Raw genomic sequence first — 14426 nt, 5'->3', positions numbered from 1 at the left:
TCTGTCACAAACTCCACCTTGGACATTTATAAGATGGTTATCCTAAGGCAAGGACCTCAGCTATGGCCACAGACTAGAAGCAGACTAGCTGCCTCCCTTTCCCCAGTGCTCCAATTCTGTGGGGGTACAACAAGGTATGTCTATTTCTTAAGAATACAATTTTAATGAAAGGGACAGAGACCCATATTTCTTATAGACAAGTGGCTGACAGGACAAGTGCCAAGATACCCAGAGAAGTTAGTGGTGTACTCAGGATGGCCTCGCATCTCTGCCTTCCAGAGAGGCTCCTTGCTCCGCTCTGAGATATATGACGCATTATGTAAAACTGATTCATGCTAACAATCGTGGATAGGGCATGGCTGATGGCTGTTTCCTTATTTACCAACCTGTAGATCAGCCATTCGTCATTCCGATGCACAAAGTGGGCTGTGTTGCAAATGAGATGATATCGCCGAAACCATATTTCAGTTCAGGATAAGAGACTGTCAACTCATTGAAAATGTGTGAAAATAAATCTATCTGATATATATTTTTTTGATCAGCTCCAGCAGGACATGATAAAACTGTCTGTGGGTTAAGTTTTATTGCAGATGGAAAGAAGAGGGTGACAGGCCCTGAGCAGGACTTCCGAGCACATCGCCCCTAGGTGAGGTCTCCTCTCCACTGCCCAGCAGCTCTCCTGTTCTTCCTTCATCTTTTCCTCCTCAGATCTGTCCAACTGAATCATAAACTGTCAAAGTTGGAAGGGGCCTGATAGATCATTTTCGAGGATTGTGGCCTGAAGCATACAAGCTTTGAAGGATGTTGAACCCATTAAATCTTTCTTGCATCTGGGCAATTGCAGTGTCCTTGACTTTTGTCAAACTTTCAAAGAAGCTCCCAAAAAATCATATTTAAAGTTAATTTTGATGTCATATATATATTATATATAATGAGAGTAGACTCATGGCTAGAGGGTCCACTGTTACTCTTTGTAAGTTGAAAGTACAGGACCACAGCTGGTCCCTGGTTCCTGAGTCACTGCACTTAGTCACCTGCCACAGTGTTATCTCAGAGTGGACAGTGGTTACCACTGTTCGGGATTTCTCACTTTTCCTGTTGTCCTTTGGTAATAAAGACCACAGAGGTGGGGCATGCCTTAAGATGGGCAAACGCAGTTCTATGACAGAGACTGTGCCACAAGATAACCCAATTCAATTCTGTTTCCTTCTTTGTGGGCATGTGGGAAAACTGTAATTTCCAGTCTGCTTTGCAATTAGGTGGGATCCTGCTACTTGGTGGGATATGAATGAAAATCGTATTGACATTTCCCATGATGGCCCTTAAAGACATTCTTTACAAATGTTCAGCTTTCTTCCCGTGGCTCAAGACCCTGGAGGCCAGATAAACAGATCAAGGGTTACAAGAAGAAGGGAGTCTGGACCGCTGAGTTATCTGACGGAGGACTGCCCTATGGGTGCACACTGGTATTTGTATGACTAGAAGTGAAGTCTGGTCTGCAGACCCACGAAGCTGCGGGCAGTCACCACAGTGCAGCCTGGGCACCTTTAGTGACACGGTGCCACCCTCCCCTAGCACATCAGTTGGTCCAAGGGAGGGCCCGTGACATAAACGCCACCAAAGAGAGGCTCCATGGCTCCCCCCAGCTGTGCTTTGATAACAAACATCCTCAGTAGCTTGGTGCCTCAGAGCAGCAAACATCTTTTCGTTCACATTACACCTAGAAGATTTATGTTGGGTTTGGGGCTCTTCGTATCTTTTCATTCTTGGGCCCAGGCCAATGGATGAGGCCCTGAGGGGGTACGCCTGGTCTAATGAGAGAGGAGAAAAGCAAGAGGGCTGGCAGAAACCCCCGGTACCTCCTGGGGTTTACCTCCTTATGCACCATTTACCTTCATCTCAGTCACCAAGGCATGTCAGATGACCAGAAGCAAAGCCAATGAGGCGATGCATGCCTGTCCCATGGGAGGGCTGGTAAGCCACACGGCACTGGCCAGGGAGGCGCAATCCTCTTAGAGGGATGGGGGAATAATTATTTTGAATAATAACGTAAATGTTATCCCTTGGATTGGTACATAAATGTTGGGGGAAAGAAGTTACATTCTGCCTGTAATCTACAGCTGTAACTGCTAACATGCATGTCTGACACCCTGTGGAAGACGCCTGTCAAGGGTTCAGTTCAGCTGCATAGTCACGGGAGACACTGGGTTCAACCCCCAAAAGAAGAAGGCAGGAAGGGGAGGCCAGGTGCACTGAGTCACCCTACTGACTCAGACCCCTCAGTTCAGGTCCTGAGCCCTGGGCTCCATAGAGCATTCTTTGGTTCTACGAGTCACCTACCCAGTAGCCATCCCACCACACCAATCAGCAGAGCCGACTACCCTCTGCTTTACTTTGTATCTTCACCTCAGCTTCTCTAGAATTCCTGCCACTTGTAACTAAGAGAATCCCGGGTTATGTAACTTATTATATAATACATATTATCACAGGATACATATTTTGTAATGTATATCTGCCTTGTGGAATTCAGGTTGAGAGAATCAAATAAGGTTAGGGTCAAATCCACTCCATACTTTTCTAGTTATGTGATCTTGGGCAACTTCATGCCTCAGTTTCTCCATCTGTAAAATGGGGCAACAACCTCTACCTCAGAAATGTAGGCTAATCTGTCCCTTTCTCAGCCTTTCCCATTTCGGCTCCATTGGTCCAGTGACTCGGCTTGAAAGCTCTGGAGAGTTTGTTGGCTTTTCTTTCTTTCTTGTTATACATGTTCCACGTTCAGCACACGGACAACCATACTGAGAACTCAACCACTTCTCGCCACTCTGACCACCATAGTCCAAGCCATCGCCTCTTCAGACCCCTGCCCCCTCCGCTTTCTCTCCCGTGGTGTGTGGCACAACAGGAGGAGTGAGTCTTGTGAAACACAACTCACCTCGTGGCAGGCTCCTGCTCAGTGCCCCTCATCTCACTCAGGGAAACGCAAACTTCTAACCGCGACACACCACACGTGACTGGGCTGTTCCCTCCCTGCCTGCTGCATCCCTGCTGCTTCCTCGCCTCACTCCGCTCTCAGCACACCTCCCCCGTGCTGATCCCGGGGAAGAGTCAACACACTTCTCCTCAGGACCTTTGCACTTACAGCCCCTGGGCCTGTATCACTCTTTCCGGCATGTTTCCTCCTTCCCTCCTTCCAATCTTTGCTCAAGAACGCCCTTATCCTGCAGGGCTTCCTGGATACCTTTATGTAAAACAACAGACTTCCCCTCTCCCTGTCTGGGCTTTGTTCATCTTCATCAGAGCACAGGTAACCACCTGACATATATATATATTAGCTTATTTCAGTAAGCTTTAGGAGAGCAGAGACTGTTTTGTTAACTGTTTTTGTTAACATATTTCGAAACATCATATGTGCTTTGTGAATGTCATGAATATATAAATGAATACAACTGGTCTAGAGATTAACTTAAAGCCCATAATACCTGTAAAGTGCAGTGTGAGAATGAGCACACAGTAGGACATGAAACCACTTCTATGATCTCAAGGTATCTGTATGCTATGTTCACGGTCCTTGAAATAACAGAGGCCAACGTGGGAGAATTTGGGAGCAAGGTCCCTTTCGAAGCCCTTGACACCACACGTCATGAGCACATCTCTGAAGCTGGCCAGCCTGGCCCTGAGCTCCGAATAGCTGGCCTTTGGGGAGGAGAACCCTGGAGTGCCCTCCTGCCCCCAGTGACATTCGGCCTCCACCTTCCCTAGCAAGACCTCTCCGGCCACAAGTCTGGAGAAATCTCAGGCAGACACGCACCAGGAAGAAGATTATTAAATTCCAACTCGATGGCCGAAAATAGACAGAAATTCCCCAAGTCTACCTGGTTGAGACAACAGGCAGAGCAGCTGCAGCAGGTAGGCGAGGGTAGACCCGGATTTGTGAGCAGGCATCATGGTGAGAATTACCACCAGGGAGGCTGGGGCTGGCTGCACCCAGGGGCGATGGTGAAGTCATCATTCTAGAGCCCACAGCCTCAGAAAGTCTAACTCTCTCTCCGCTCCATCCAGGACAACTGTGTAACTCCAGCGGCCCTGGTTTGCACACATTCTGAGATTGCATCAGAGCTGTGCACAGAAAGAGCAAGGGGTCTAAGCGGCAGCTTCAGAGAGTCTATTATATGTCCCCGCACACAGAGCGCCTATTGCACATTCTCTGATGACCGCACAGGGATCCTGTTAACACAGAGCAGCTTTATGCTAGCAGTGACCCCACGGAGGAGCTGGAGGAGCCATTTACTAGCTGGCAACAGCCACCACAGAGGGAAAACTGTGATCACGTGCCTCTGATCGGCTTTTCCCTCTCCCCAGCGCACCCTCGGGGTGGGGCGGGGGCGTCTTTGGTCTGTATCTGTGTCCTCACATCGCCTCCTCTCTCTGATTCCCACCGTTCTCCCCTCTGGTCACCTTTCCCTTTCTCCCTGCCTCGCTCATCAGCAGTGTCTCTAACACTCCCTGGGCCCTGCGTGGGCACCAGCACTGTGATGAAGATGGCCAGGACCCGCCCCCTGAGCTCAGGGAGGTGCTGCCCCGCTGCTGAGTGTGCGCCTCCCAGGGAACAGAGGAGGGAGCAGGAGCGCCAAAGGGGAGTCGGAAGCTTTCTGCAAAGGCGCGTGAAGGAAGGATTCAGACCGAAGACATGGGGTGAGAAGAGCCTTTGAGCTGGAAGGGAGGTCACCGCTAGCGGCCAGAGAGGATTTAGATTTATCTTTGTCTAATAGCTAACATTTCTGGTATGCCTACCTTACGTCAAACATGACATTAAGTCCACGACATAGACTATTTCATTTAATCTTCATTTAAGCCTAAGAGGAATGAGCCCCTTTACAGAGAGAGACTGAGGCTAAGAGAAAAGGAGTAATCTCATTCAAAGCCCCATGGAGACAAATTCTAATTTCTAGAATTAGAAATTAAACCCAGACCCATACCCCTGGGTCTTACTACCTTCTGAGTGGAGTAGAAGGAAATCTGTTTAAAACACAGATGCAAAAGCCAGATGGTGAAGGAACTTGGATGCCAGAAGGAGTTTCAGATTTCCTTGGACAGTAATGGTTAGGAGCGGAGAAGGGTCTGAAAAGGGTTAAACAAAGCATTAATAAGCTCTCTCATTTAACCTTTGTCTTACAGCCCTGTAACTACGCAAACAACACAAATTATTCTCCCTCATCCCAGATAACCATCTCCTGTACCTTCCTTAATTCTACAGATCACTCAAGATAAAGGTAATTTTTATCACAGCTGTTTCATCTCTATTTCACCCTCTTTCCAGGTATCTTTATCCTGTTTGATATTATTGCATGGTATTTTAATATAGCTATTTGCAACAGGATCCTAGAAATATGTATTAAATCAGTGTTGGTCACAGCAGACCTTTAGGTAGTGGCTTTTTTCCTAGTGTATTACTTAGTAATAACAAAACTTTCTGGCCCAGAAATTGTAAGCTAATTATCATGTACATAGTCAAATGGTAAGCACATTCCCAAATTGGGATTTTAAGCTTTTTCAGAAGAGTCCCCAGGAATTTCATTTTCTTTAAAAATGTGCTTACTACTTATTCATTAAGCAGATTTTTCTTTTTTTTCTTTTTTTTAAATTTTATTTTTGCCAAAATATTTATTTTATAGTTTTGCCAAATATCAAAATGAATCCACCACAGGTATACATGTGTTCCCCATCCTGAACCCTCCTCCCTCCTCCCTCCCCGTACCATCCCTCTGGGTCGTCCCAGTGCTCTAGCCCCATGCATCCAGTATCATGCATAGAACCTGGACTGGCATCTCGTTTCATACATGATATTTTACATGTTTCAATGCCATTCTCCCAAATCTTCCCACCCTCTCCCTCTCCCACAGAGTCCATAAGACTGTTCTATACATCAGTGTCTCTTTTGCTGTCTCGTACAAAGGGTTATTGTTACCATCTTTCTAAATTCCATATATATACGTTAGTATACTGTATTGGTGTTTTTCCTTCTGGCTTACTTCACTCTGTAAAATAGGCTCCAGTTTCATCCACCTCATTAGAACTGATTCAAATGTATTCTTTTTAATGGCTGAGTAATACTCCATTGTGTATATGTACCACAGCTTTCTTATCCATTCATCTGCTGATGGACATCTAGGTTGCTTCCATGTCCTGGCTATTATAAGCAGTGCTGTGATGAACATTGGGGTACACGTGTCTCTTTCCCTTCTGGTTTCCTCAGTGTGTATGCCCAGCAGTGGGATTGCTGGATCATAAGGCAGTTCTATTTCCAGGTTTTTAAGGAATCTCCACACTGTTCTCCATAGTGGCTGTACTAGTTTGCATTCCCACCAACAGTATAAGAGGGTTCCCTTTTCTCCACACCCTCTCCAGCATTTATTATTTGTAGACTTTTGGATCACAGCCATTCTGACTGGTGTGAAATGGTACCTCATAGTGGTTTTGATTTGCATTTCTCTGATAATGAGTGATGTTGAGCATCTTTTCATGTGTTTGTTAGCCACCTGTATGTCTTCTTTGGAGAAATGTCTATTTAGTTCTTTGGCCCATTTTTTGATTGGGTCATTTATTTTTCTGGAGTTGACCTGCAGGAGTTGCTTATATATTTTTGAGATTAGTTGTTTGTCAGTTGCTTCATTTGCTATTATTTTCTCCCATTCTGAAGGCTGTCTTTTCACCTTGCTAATAGTTTCCTTTGATGTGCAGAAGCTTTTAAGGTTAATTAGGTCCCATTTGTTTATTTTTGCTTTTATTTCCAATATTCTTGGAGGTGGGTCATAGAGGATCCTGCTGTGATATATGTCAGAGAGTGTTTTGCCTATGTTCTCCTCTAGGAGTTTTATAGTTTCTGGCCTTACATTGAGATCTTTAATCCACTTTGAGTTTTTTTTTGTGTATGGTGTTAGAAAGTGTTCTAGTTTCATTCTTTTACAAGTGGTTGACCAGATTTCCCAGCACCACTTGTTAAAGAGATTGTCTTTAATCCATCGTATATTCTTGCCTCCTTTGTCAAAGATAAGGTGTCCATATGTGCGTGGATTTATCTCTGGGCTTTCTATTTTGTTCCATTGGTCTATATTTCTGTCTTTGTGCCAGTACCATACTGTCTTGATAACTGTGGCTTTGTAGTAGAGCCTGAAGTCAGGTAGGTTGATTCCTCCAGTTCCATTCTTCTTTCTTAAGATTGCTTTGGCTATTCGAGGTTTTTTGTATTTCCATACAAATTGTGAAATTATTTGTTCTAGCTCTGTGAAGAATACCGTTGGTAGCTTGATAGGGATTGCATTGAATCTATAAATTGCTTTGGGTAGTATACTCATTTTCACTATATTGATTCTTCCAATCCATGAACATGGTATATTTCTCCATCTATTAGTGTCCTCTTTGATTTCTATCACCAGTGTTTTATAGTTTTCTATATATAGGTCTTTAGTTTCTTTAGGTAGATATATTCCTAAGTATTTTGTTCTTTCTGTTGCAATGGTGAATGGAATTGTTTCCTTAATTTCTCTTTCTGTTTTCTCATTATTAGTGTATAGGAATGCAAGGGATTTCTGTGTGTTGATTTTATATCCTGCAACTTTACTATAGTCATTGATTAGCTCTAGTAATTTTCTGGTGGAGTCTTTAGGGTTTTCTATGTAGAGGATCATGTCATCTGCAAACAGTGAGAGTTTTACTTCTTCTTTTCCAATTTGGATTCCTTTTCTTTCTTTTTCTGCTCTGATTGCTGTGGCCAAAACTATGTTGAATAGTAATGGTGAAAGTGGGCACCCTTGTCTTGTGAAAGAAATCTTAAAACTTAGAGCAGAAATAAATGCAAAGGAAACAAAAGAGACCATAGCAAAAATCAACAAAACCAAAAGCTGGTTCTTTGAAAGGATAAATAAAATTGACAAACCATTAGCCAGACTCATCAAGAAACAAAGGGAGAAAAATCAAATCAATAAAATTAGTAACAAAAATGGAGAGATCACAACAGACAACACAGAAATACAAAGGATCATAAGAGACTACTATCAACAATTATATGCCAATAAAATGGACAATGAGGAAGAAATGGACAAATTCTTAGAAAAGTACAACTTTCCAAAACTTGACCAGGAAGAAATAGAAAATCTTAACAGACCCATCACAAGCACAGAAATTGAAACTGTAATCAAAAATCTTCCAGCAAACAAAAGCCCAGGTCCAGACGGCTTCACAGCTGAATTCTACCAAAAATTTAGAGAAGAGCTAACACCTATCCTGCTCAAACTCTTCCAGAAAATTGCAGAGGAAGGTAAACTTCCAAACTCATTTATGAGGCCACCATCACCCTAATACCAAAACATGACAAAGATCCCACAAAAAAAGAAAACTACAGGCCAATATCACTAATGAACATAGATGCAAAAATCCTTAACAAAATTCTAGCAATCAGAATCCAACAACACATTAAAAAGATCATACACCATGATCAAGTGGGCTTTATCCGAGGGATGCAAGGATTCTTCAATATCCGCAAATCAATCAATGTAATACACCACATTAACAAATTGAAAAATAAAAACCATATGATTATCTCAATAGATGCAGAGAAAGCCTTTGACAAAATTCAACACCCATTTATGATAAAAACTCTCCAGAAAGCAGGAATAGAAGGAACATACCTCAACATAATAAAAGCTATATATGACAAACCCACAGCAAACATTATCCTCAATGGTGAAAAATTGAAAGCATTTCCTCTAAAGTCAGGAGCAGATTTTTCTTGAAGTAGATAATATAATCTCTTGAGTATAAGTTTCATTACCTTTCCTCAAGGTTAACAGATGAGGTCAGATATAAACATGCCAAAGAGCTTTTACCTCTCTTGTACGGCCATTACCTGGATGGTTACTGACTGCATTTTAAAATATTCCACTAGAGCTTTGATTAGGGTCTTGACTGCTAAGTTCCTCACAGTAGCTCCCAAAGCAGAATGTTAAATGACCAGACTGTCTCTTGGGAACTGGGATCTGCTATCAACAGTTTCACATATTTTAGAGATTTCTTTACTTAAGAAGAGAAAAAATAACAGCTGAGAAAGAAGAGAAGCTAAAGGCAAAGGAGAAAAGGAAAGCTATACCAATTTGAATGCAGAGTTCCAAAGAACAGCAAGGAGAGAGAAAAAAGCCGGCCTCAGTGATCAATGCAAAGAAATAGAGGAAAACAATAGAATGGGAAAGACTAGAGCTGTCTTCAAGAAATCAGTCCTGAATATTCATTGGAAGGACTGATGCTGAAGCTGAAACTCCAATACTTTGGCCGCCTGATATGAAAAACTGACTCACTAGAAAAGACCCTGATGCTGGGAAAGATTGAAGGCAGGAGAAGAAGGGGACGACAGAGGATAAGATGGTTGGGTGGCATCACCGACTCAAAGGACATTAGTTTGAGCAAGCTCTGGGAGTTGGTGATGGACAGGGAGGCCTGGCGTGCTGCAGTCCATGGGGTCGCAAAGAGTGGGATAAGACTGAGCGACTGAACTCAACTGTTTGAACTGAAGAACAGAAAAGAGGCATTAGCCTACTCTTAGCAAGGCAAACAGCCAAGAATATATGTGGGGAAAAGACAGTTTATTCAACAAGTGGTACTGAGAAAACGCAACAGCCACATACATAAGAATGAACATGAACCCCTATCTTACACTGTACAAAACAACTAAATCAAAATGGATTAGACATGTGAATGTAAAACCTGAAACTGTGAAACTTCTGGAACAAAAAATGGATGGAAAGCTCTCTGACCAGTCTTAGATCTGAATCCAAAGGCAATGGCAGGACTTCGCTGGTGGCACAGTGGATAAAAGTCTGCCAGCCAATGCAGGGGACGTGAGTTCAGTCCCTGATCCAGGAAGAGCTCACGTGCCATGGAGCAGCTGAGCCTGTGCACCAACACTACTGAAGTCCGTGAGCCTGGAGCCCACGCTCTGCAACAAGGGGAAGCCCGCACTTGTCTCAACTACAGAAAGCCCGCCTGCAGCAGGAAGCCCCAGTCCAGTCAAAAATCAATAAAAATGTTCTAAAAAGGGCAATGACAACAAAAGCTAAAATAAACACACAAAACTACATGAAGCTACAGAGCATTTGCACAACAAAGAAAACCATCAACAAGTGAAAAGTCCACCTACTGCACTGGAGAAGATATCTGTTAATTTTATATCCAAGAAGAAGATAATCTCTGGTTATATAAATAAATAACTTATGCAACTCAGTTAACAAAATGGAAAAAAAAAAAAAAAAACCCAAAGAGTCTCACTTTAAAATGGGCAGAGGATCTGAATACACATTTCTCCAAGGAACAAAAACATTTGATCAACAGATATATGTAATGCTCAATACCATTAGCCACTGGTGATGGTTTAGTCACTATACTATGTCATGTCCAACTCTTGTGACGCTATGGACTGTAGGCCGCCAGGCTTCTCTGTCCGTAGGATTCTCCAGGCAAGAATACTGGAGTGGGTTGCCATTTCCTTCTCCAGGGGATCTTCCTGACCCAGGGATTGAACCCTGGTCTCCTGCACTGCAGGCACACTTTTTACCAACTGAGCTACCATGGAAGCCCAAAACACTTGAGTATTAACAAATTAATTTCAACCTAAGTTTATAACCACTGAAAAAGGTCAGTTTTCATTCTAATCCCAAAGAAAGGCAATGCCAAAGAATGCTCAAACTACCGCACAATTGCACTCATCTCACACGCTAGTAATGCTCAAAATTCTCCAAGCCAGGCTTCAACAGTACATGAACCATGAACTTCCAGATGTTCAAGCTGGATATAGAAAAAGCAGAGGAATCAGAGATCAAATTGCCACATCCGTTGGATCATCAAAAAAGCAAAGAGTTCAAGAAAAACATCTATTTCTGCTTTATTGACTATGCCAAAGCCTTTGACTGTATGGATCACAACAAACTGTGGAAAATTCTTAAAGAGATGGGAATACCAGACCATGTGACCTGCCTCCTGAGAAATCTGTATGCAGGTCAGGAAGCAACAGTTAGAACTGGACATGGAACAACAGACTGGTTTCAAATTGGGAAAGGAGTACATCAAGGCTGTATATTGTCACCCTGCTTATTTAACTTATATGCAGAGTACATCATGAGAAATGCTGGGCTGGACGAAGCACAAGCTGGAATCAAGATTGCCAGGAGAAATATCAATAACCTCAGATATGCAGACGACACCACCCTTATGGCAGAAAGTGAAGAGGAACCAAAGAGCCTCTTGATGAAAGTGAAAGAGGAGAGTGGAAAAAGTTGGCTTAAAACTCAACATTCAAAAAACTAAGACCACGGCATCCGGTCCCAACACTTCATAGCAAACAGATGGGGAAACATAGAAACACAGACAGACTTTATTTTTTGGGCTCCAAAATCGTCACAGATGGTGACTGCAGTCATGAAATTAAAAGACACTTGCTCCTTGGGAGAAAAGCTATCACCAACCTAGACAGCATATTAAAAAGCAGAGACATTACTTTGTCAACAAAGGTCCGTCTACTCAAAGGTATGGTTATTCCAGTGGTCATGTATGGATGTGAGAGTTGGGCTATAAAGAAAGCTGAGCACCAAAGAACTGATGCTTTTGAACTGTGGTGTTGGAGCGGACTCTTGAGAGTCCCTTGGACTGCAAGGAGATCCAACCAGTCCATCCTAAAGGCAATGAGTCCTGAATATTCATTGGAAGGACTAATGCTGAAGGTGAAACTCCAATACTTTGGCCACCTGATGCAAAGAACTGACTCCTCAGAAAAGATCCTGATGCTGGCAGAGATTGAAGGTGGGAGGAGAAGGGGATGACAGAGGATGAGATGGCTGGATGGCATCACTGACTCGATGGACGTGAGTCTGAGTGAACTCCGGGAGTTGGTGAAGGACAGGGAGGCCTGGCATGCTGCAGTCCATGGGGTCACGAAGAGTCGGACACGACTGAGCGACTGAACTGAACAGCCTGCACCGTGTGTAGTATGGGTGTAACAAAGATGTTAAAGATAGCGATTCTGCCTAAAAGGTGTTCTGAACCTCACTGGGAAATGTAAAGCAAAATGACAATAAGATAGGCCTCACACCTCATAGACTCACTATCATGGCTATTAAAAGACAAGAGATAACTAGGGTTAGCTAGGAAGCAAAGGAAAAAAAAAACAATATTTTTGCACGGTTGGTGGGACTTCAAATTGGTGTAGCCAATATGGAAAACAGCAATGATGTTCCAAAACAATTAAAAACAAAAACACCATACAATCTAAAAATTCTAGTTCTGGGCACTTATCTGAAGAAAAGTGAAACACTAATTAAAATAGAAACATGCACAGCAACATTCATCATAGCAGTATTTCCTCTAGTCACAACATAGAAGCAACAAAAATGTCCATTATCGGATAGATAAGGGAAATACATGTATGACTCAGTCATGAAAAAGAATGAAATAAAGCCATTTCCAGCAACACGGAAGGACCTGGCAATGATCATACTAAGTGCATGGAATCACACAAAGACATATCACTATATTACTTGTGGGCTGCATCTATGAATCAATAAGTATAAATGAGCTAATTTACAAAACAGAAACAGATGCACAGACTTACAAACAACAACAACAAAAAAAAACAAACTTGTTTCAACCAACAGGGCAGCCTGGGGTGGTGAGAGGAATAATTTAGGAGGTTTGGATTAGCATATTCACAGCACGTACACAAGAGATAATTAATGAGGACCTACAGTATAGCACAGGGAGTCCTACTCAATGCTCTGTAGTAACCTATCAGGGCAAAGAATCAGAAGAAGTATGTATGTGTGTGTATATATACATAAACACATGTATATGTATGTGTGTGTTTGTGTGTGTATATGTATGTGTGTGTGTATCAAAATAACTGAATCAGGTGGCCATACACCCAAAAAAGAGGACAGTGAAAATCAATGCTATTTCACTATAAAATAAGAATTAAATTTAAAAAGATAAGAAAGAACAGAACTGCCAGTGGTATTCCCCTCAGGCCTGGGTGACCTGGGCTGCTGCTGCCTTCCTGGAGCCTATCTGGCGTGGGTCCGAAGGTTGGAGGACTACAGAGCTAGGCAAAATGTGAGGGTGGGCCAGCAAATGACTGCCCCCTTGGAACTGGAGTACCTGGTCCACTATGGATGGGACCCCAGTCTCCATGTCCAGGTGGTACCTCATAAATGTCAACCAATCCTAGGAGACTCAAGAGACAATGGAGCCACTGAGCTAAAAGTGTTCTGAAAAGTCACCAGGTCTCAACTTCTTCCAGAGGTGGGGTCCACACTGGGCCCCTCGTTGTCCCCCACCTAAGTACAAGAGGATCATCCGCAACCCACTCTGGCCAGGGTTTGGGTTTTGTCTGCCGGATGCAGTGTAAGGGGGAAGAAGTAACGAGCCTGGCTCTGGCATATTCCATCTATCCTACAACCCAGCAACAGGAGTTGACTCTAGGGCTCAGGTTGCTGAAGGAACTGGAGTGGGGCATAAAGCAGTGCTGCCGCCTTGTGGACGTTTCCTGTAACTACAACTTGTAAAACCACCTCCTGAAAGTCGCGCAGTCATGCCCAACTCTTTGCGACCCCATGGACTATACAGTCCGTGGAACTCTCCAGGCCAGAATACTGGGGTGGGTAGCCTTTCCCTTCTCCAGGGGATCTTCTCAACTCGCGGACAGAACCCAGATCTCCTGCATTGCAGGTGGGATTCTTTACCAGCTGAGCTGCAAGGGAAGTCCACACCTAGGGGCACTTGAAATTCATGAGACCTGAGGGGTTGTAAAGGACACCCGCCCTCCAGCAATAAGAAGCCCATGGAGAGAGGAGTCTGGCAGGCTACAGTCCATGGCGTCGCAAAGAGTCGGACACAACTGAAGACACTTAGCATGCACACATGCGTGATAAACAAAAGCAAGGAGGCTCCTTAAAAACTGAAACGGAACTACCACATGATCCAGTCATCTCATCTTAAACACGGATGCAGAGAGAAACGACAATTTGAAAGACACATGGATCCCAACGTTCACTGCACCACAGTTTACATGAGCCAAGACGTGGGAGCAACCAGAATGTACATCATCAGATAGATGGATAAAGAAGATGTGGTATATCTATACACACGATGGAGCATGACTCAGCCACAAAAATGAATGAAATAATGCCTTTTGCAGCAACATGAATGCACCTGGCAAGGATAAGAGCATAAGGTCAGAGAGACAAAGGCGTATAACCTATGCTATCACTTATGGGTAGAATTTGTAAATCAAATTTGTATAAATGAATTCCTTTACAAAACAGAAACAGACCCCCAGAAATAGAAAACAAACTCGCTTTTACAAAAGGACAAGGTGAGACAGTGGGAGG

At 43.4% G+C, this 14426-nt stretch overlaps 1 protein-coding gene across 9 annotated transcripts in view; it reads right to left on the bottom strand.

Moving 5' to 3' along the window:
- The window catches only part of CRBN (cereblon), a 407739-nt gene that overhangs the window by 60461 nt on the left and 332852 nt on the right, over window positions 1-14426 (bottom strand). For 2 of the 9 annotated variants that reach the window (XM_086366666.1, XM_086366662.1), the window contains one exon: window positions 4996-5121. The exons of the other annotated variants lie outside the window; for them this stretch is intronic. The gene's annotated coding sequence lies outside the window, so the exon portion shown is untranslated. The remainder of the gene's footprint in view (window positions 1-4995; window positions 5122-14426) is intronic. 9 annotated transcript variants of the gene reach the window in all.

Source organism: Bos grunniens, chromosome 22 (genome assembly GCF_055505025.1).
Source record: "Bos grunniens cultivar Pamir isolate PY7600 chromosome 22, Bosgru_T2T1.0, whole genome shotgun sequence".
In the NCBI taxonomy this organism is placed as follows: Eukaryota; Metazoa; Chordata; class Mammalia; order Artiodactyla; family Bovidae; genus Bos; species Bos grunniens.
Note: the sequence above shows the minus strand (reverse complement) of the source record. Positions and strands in the feature narration are given on the sequence as shown.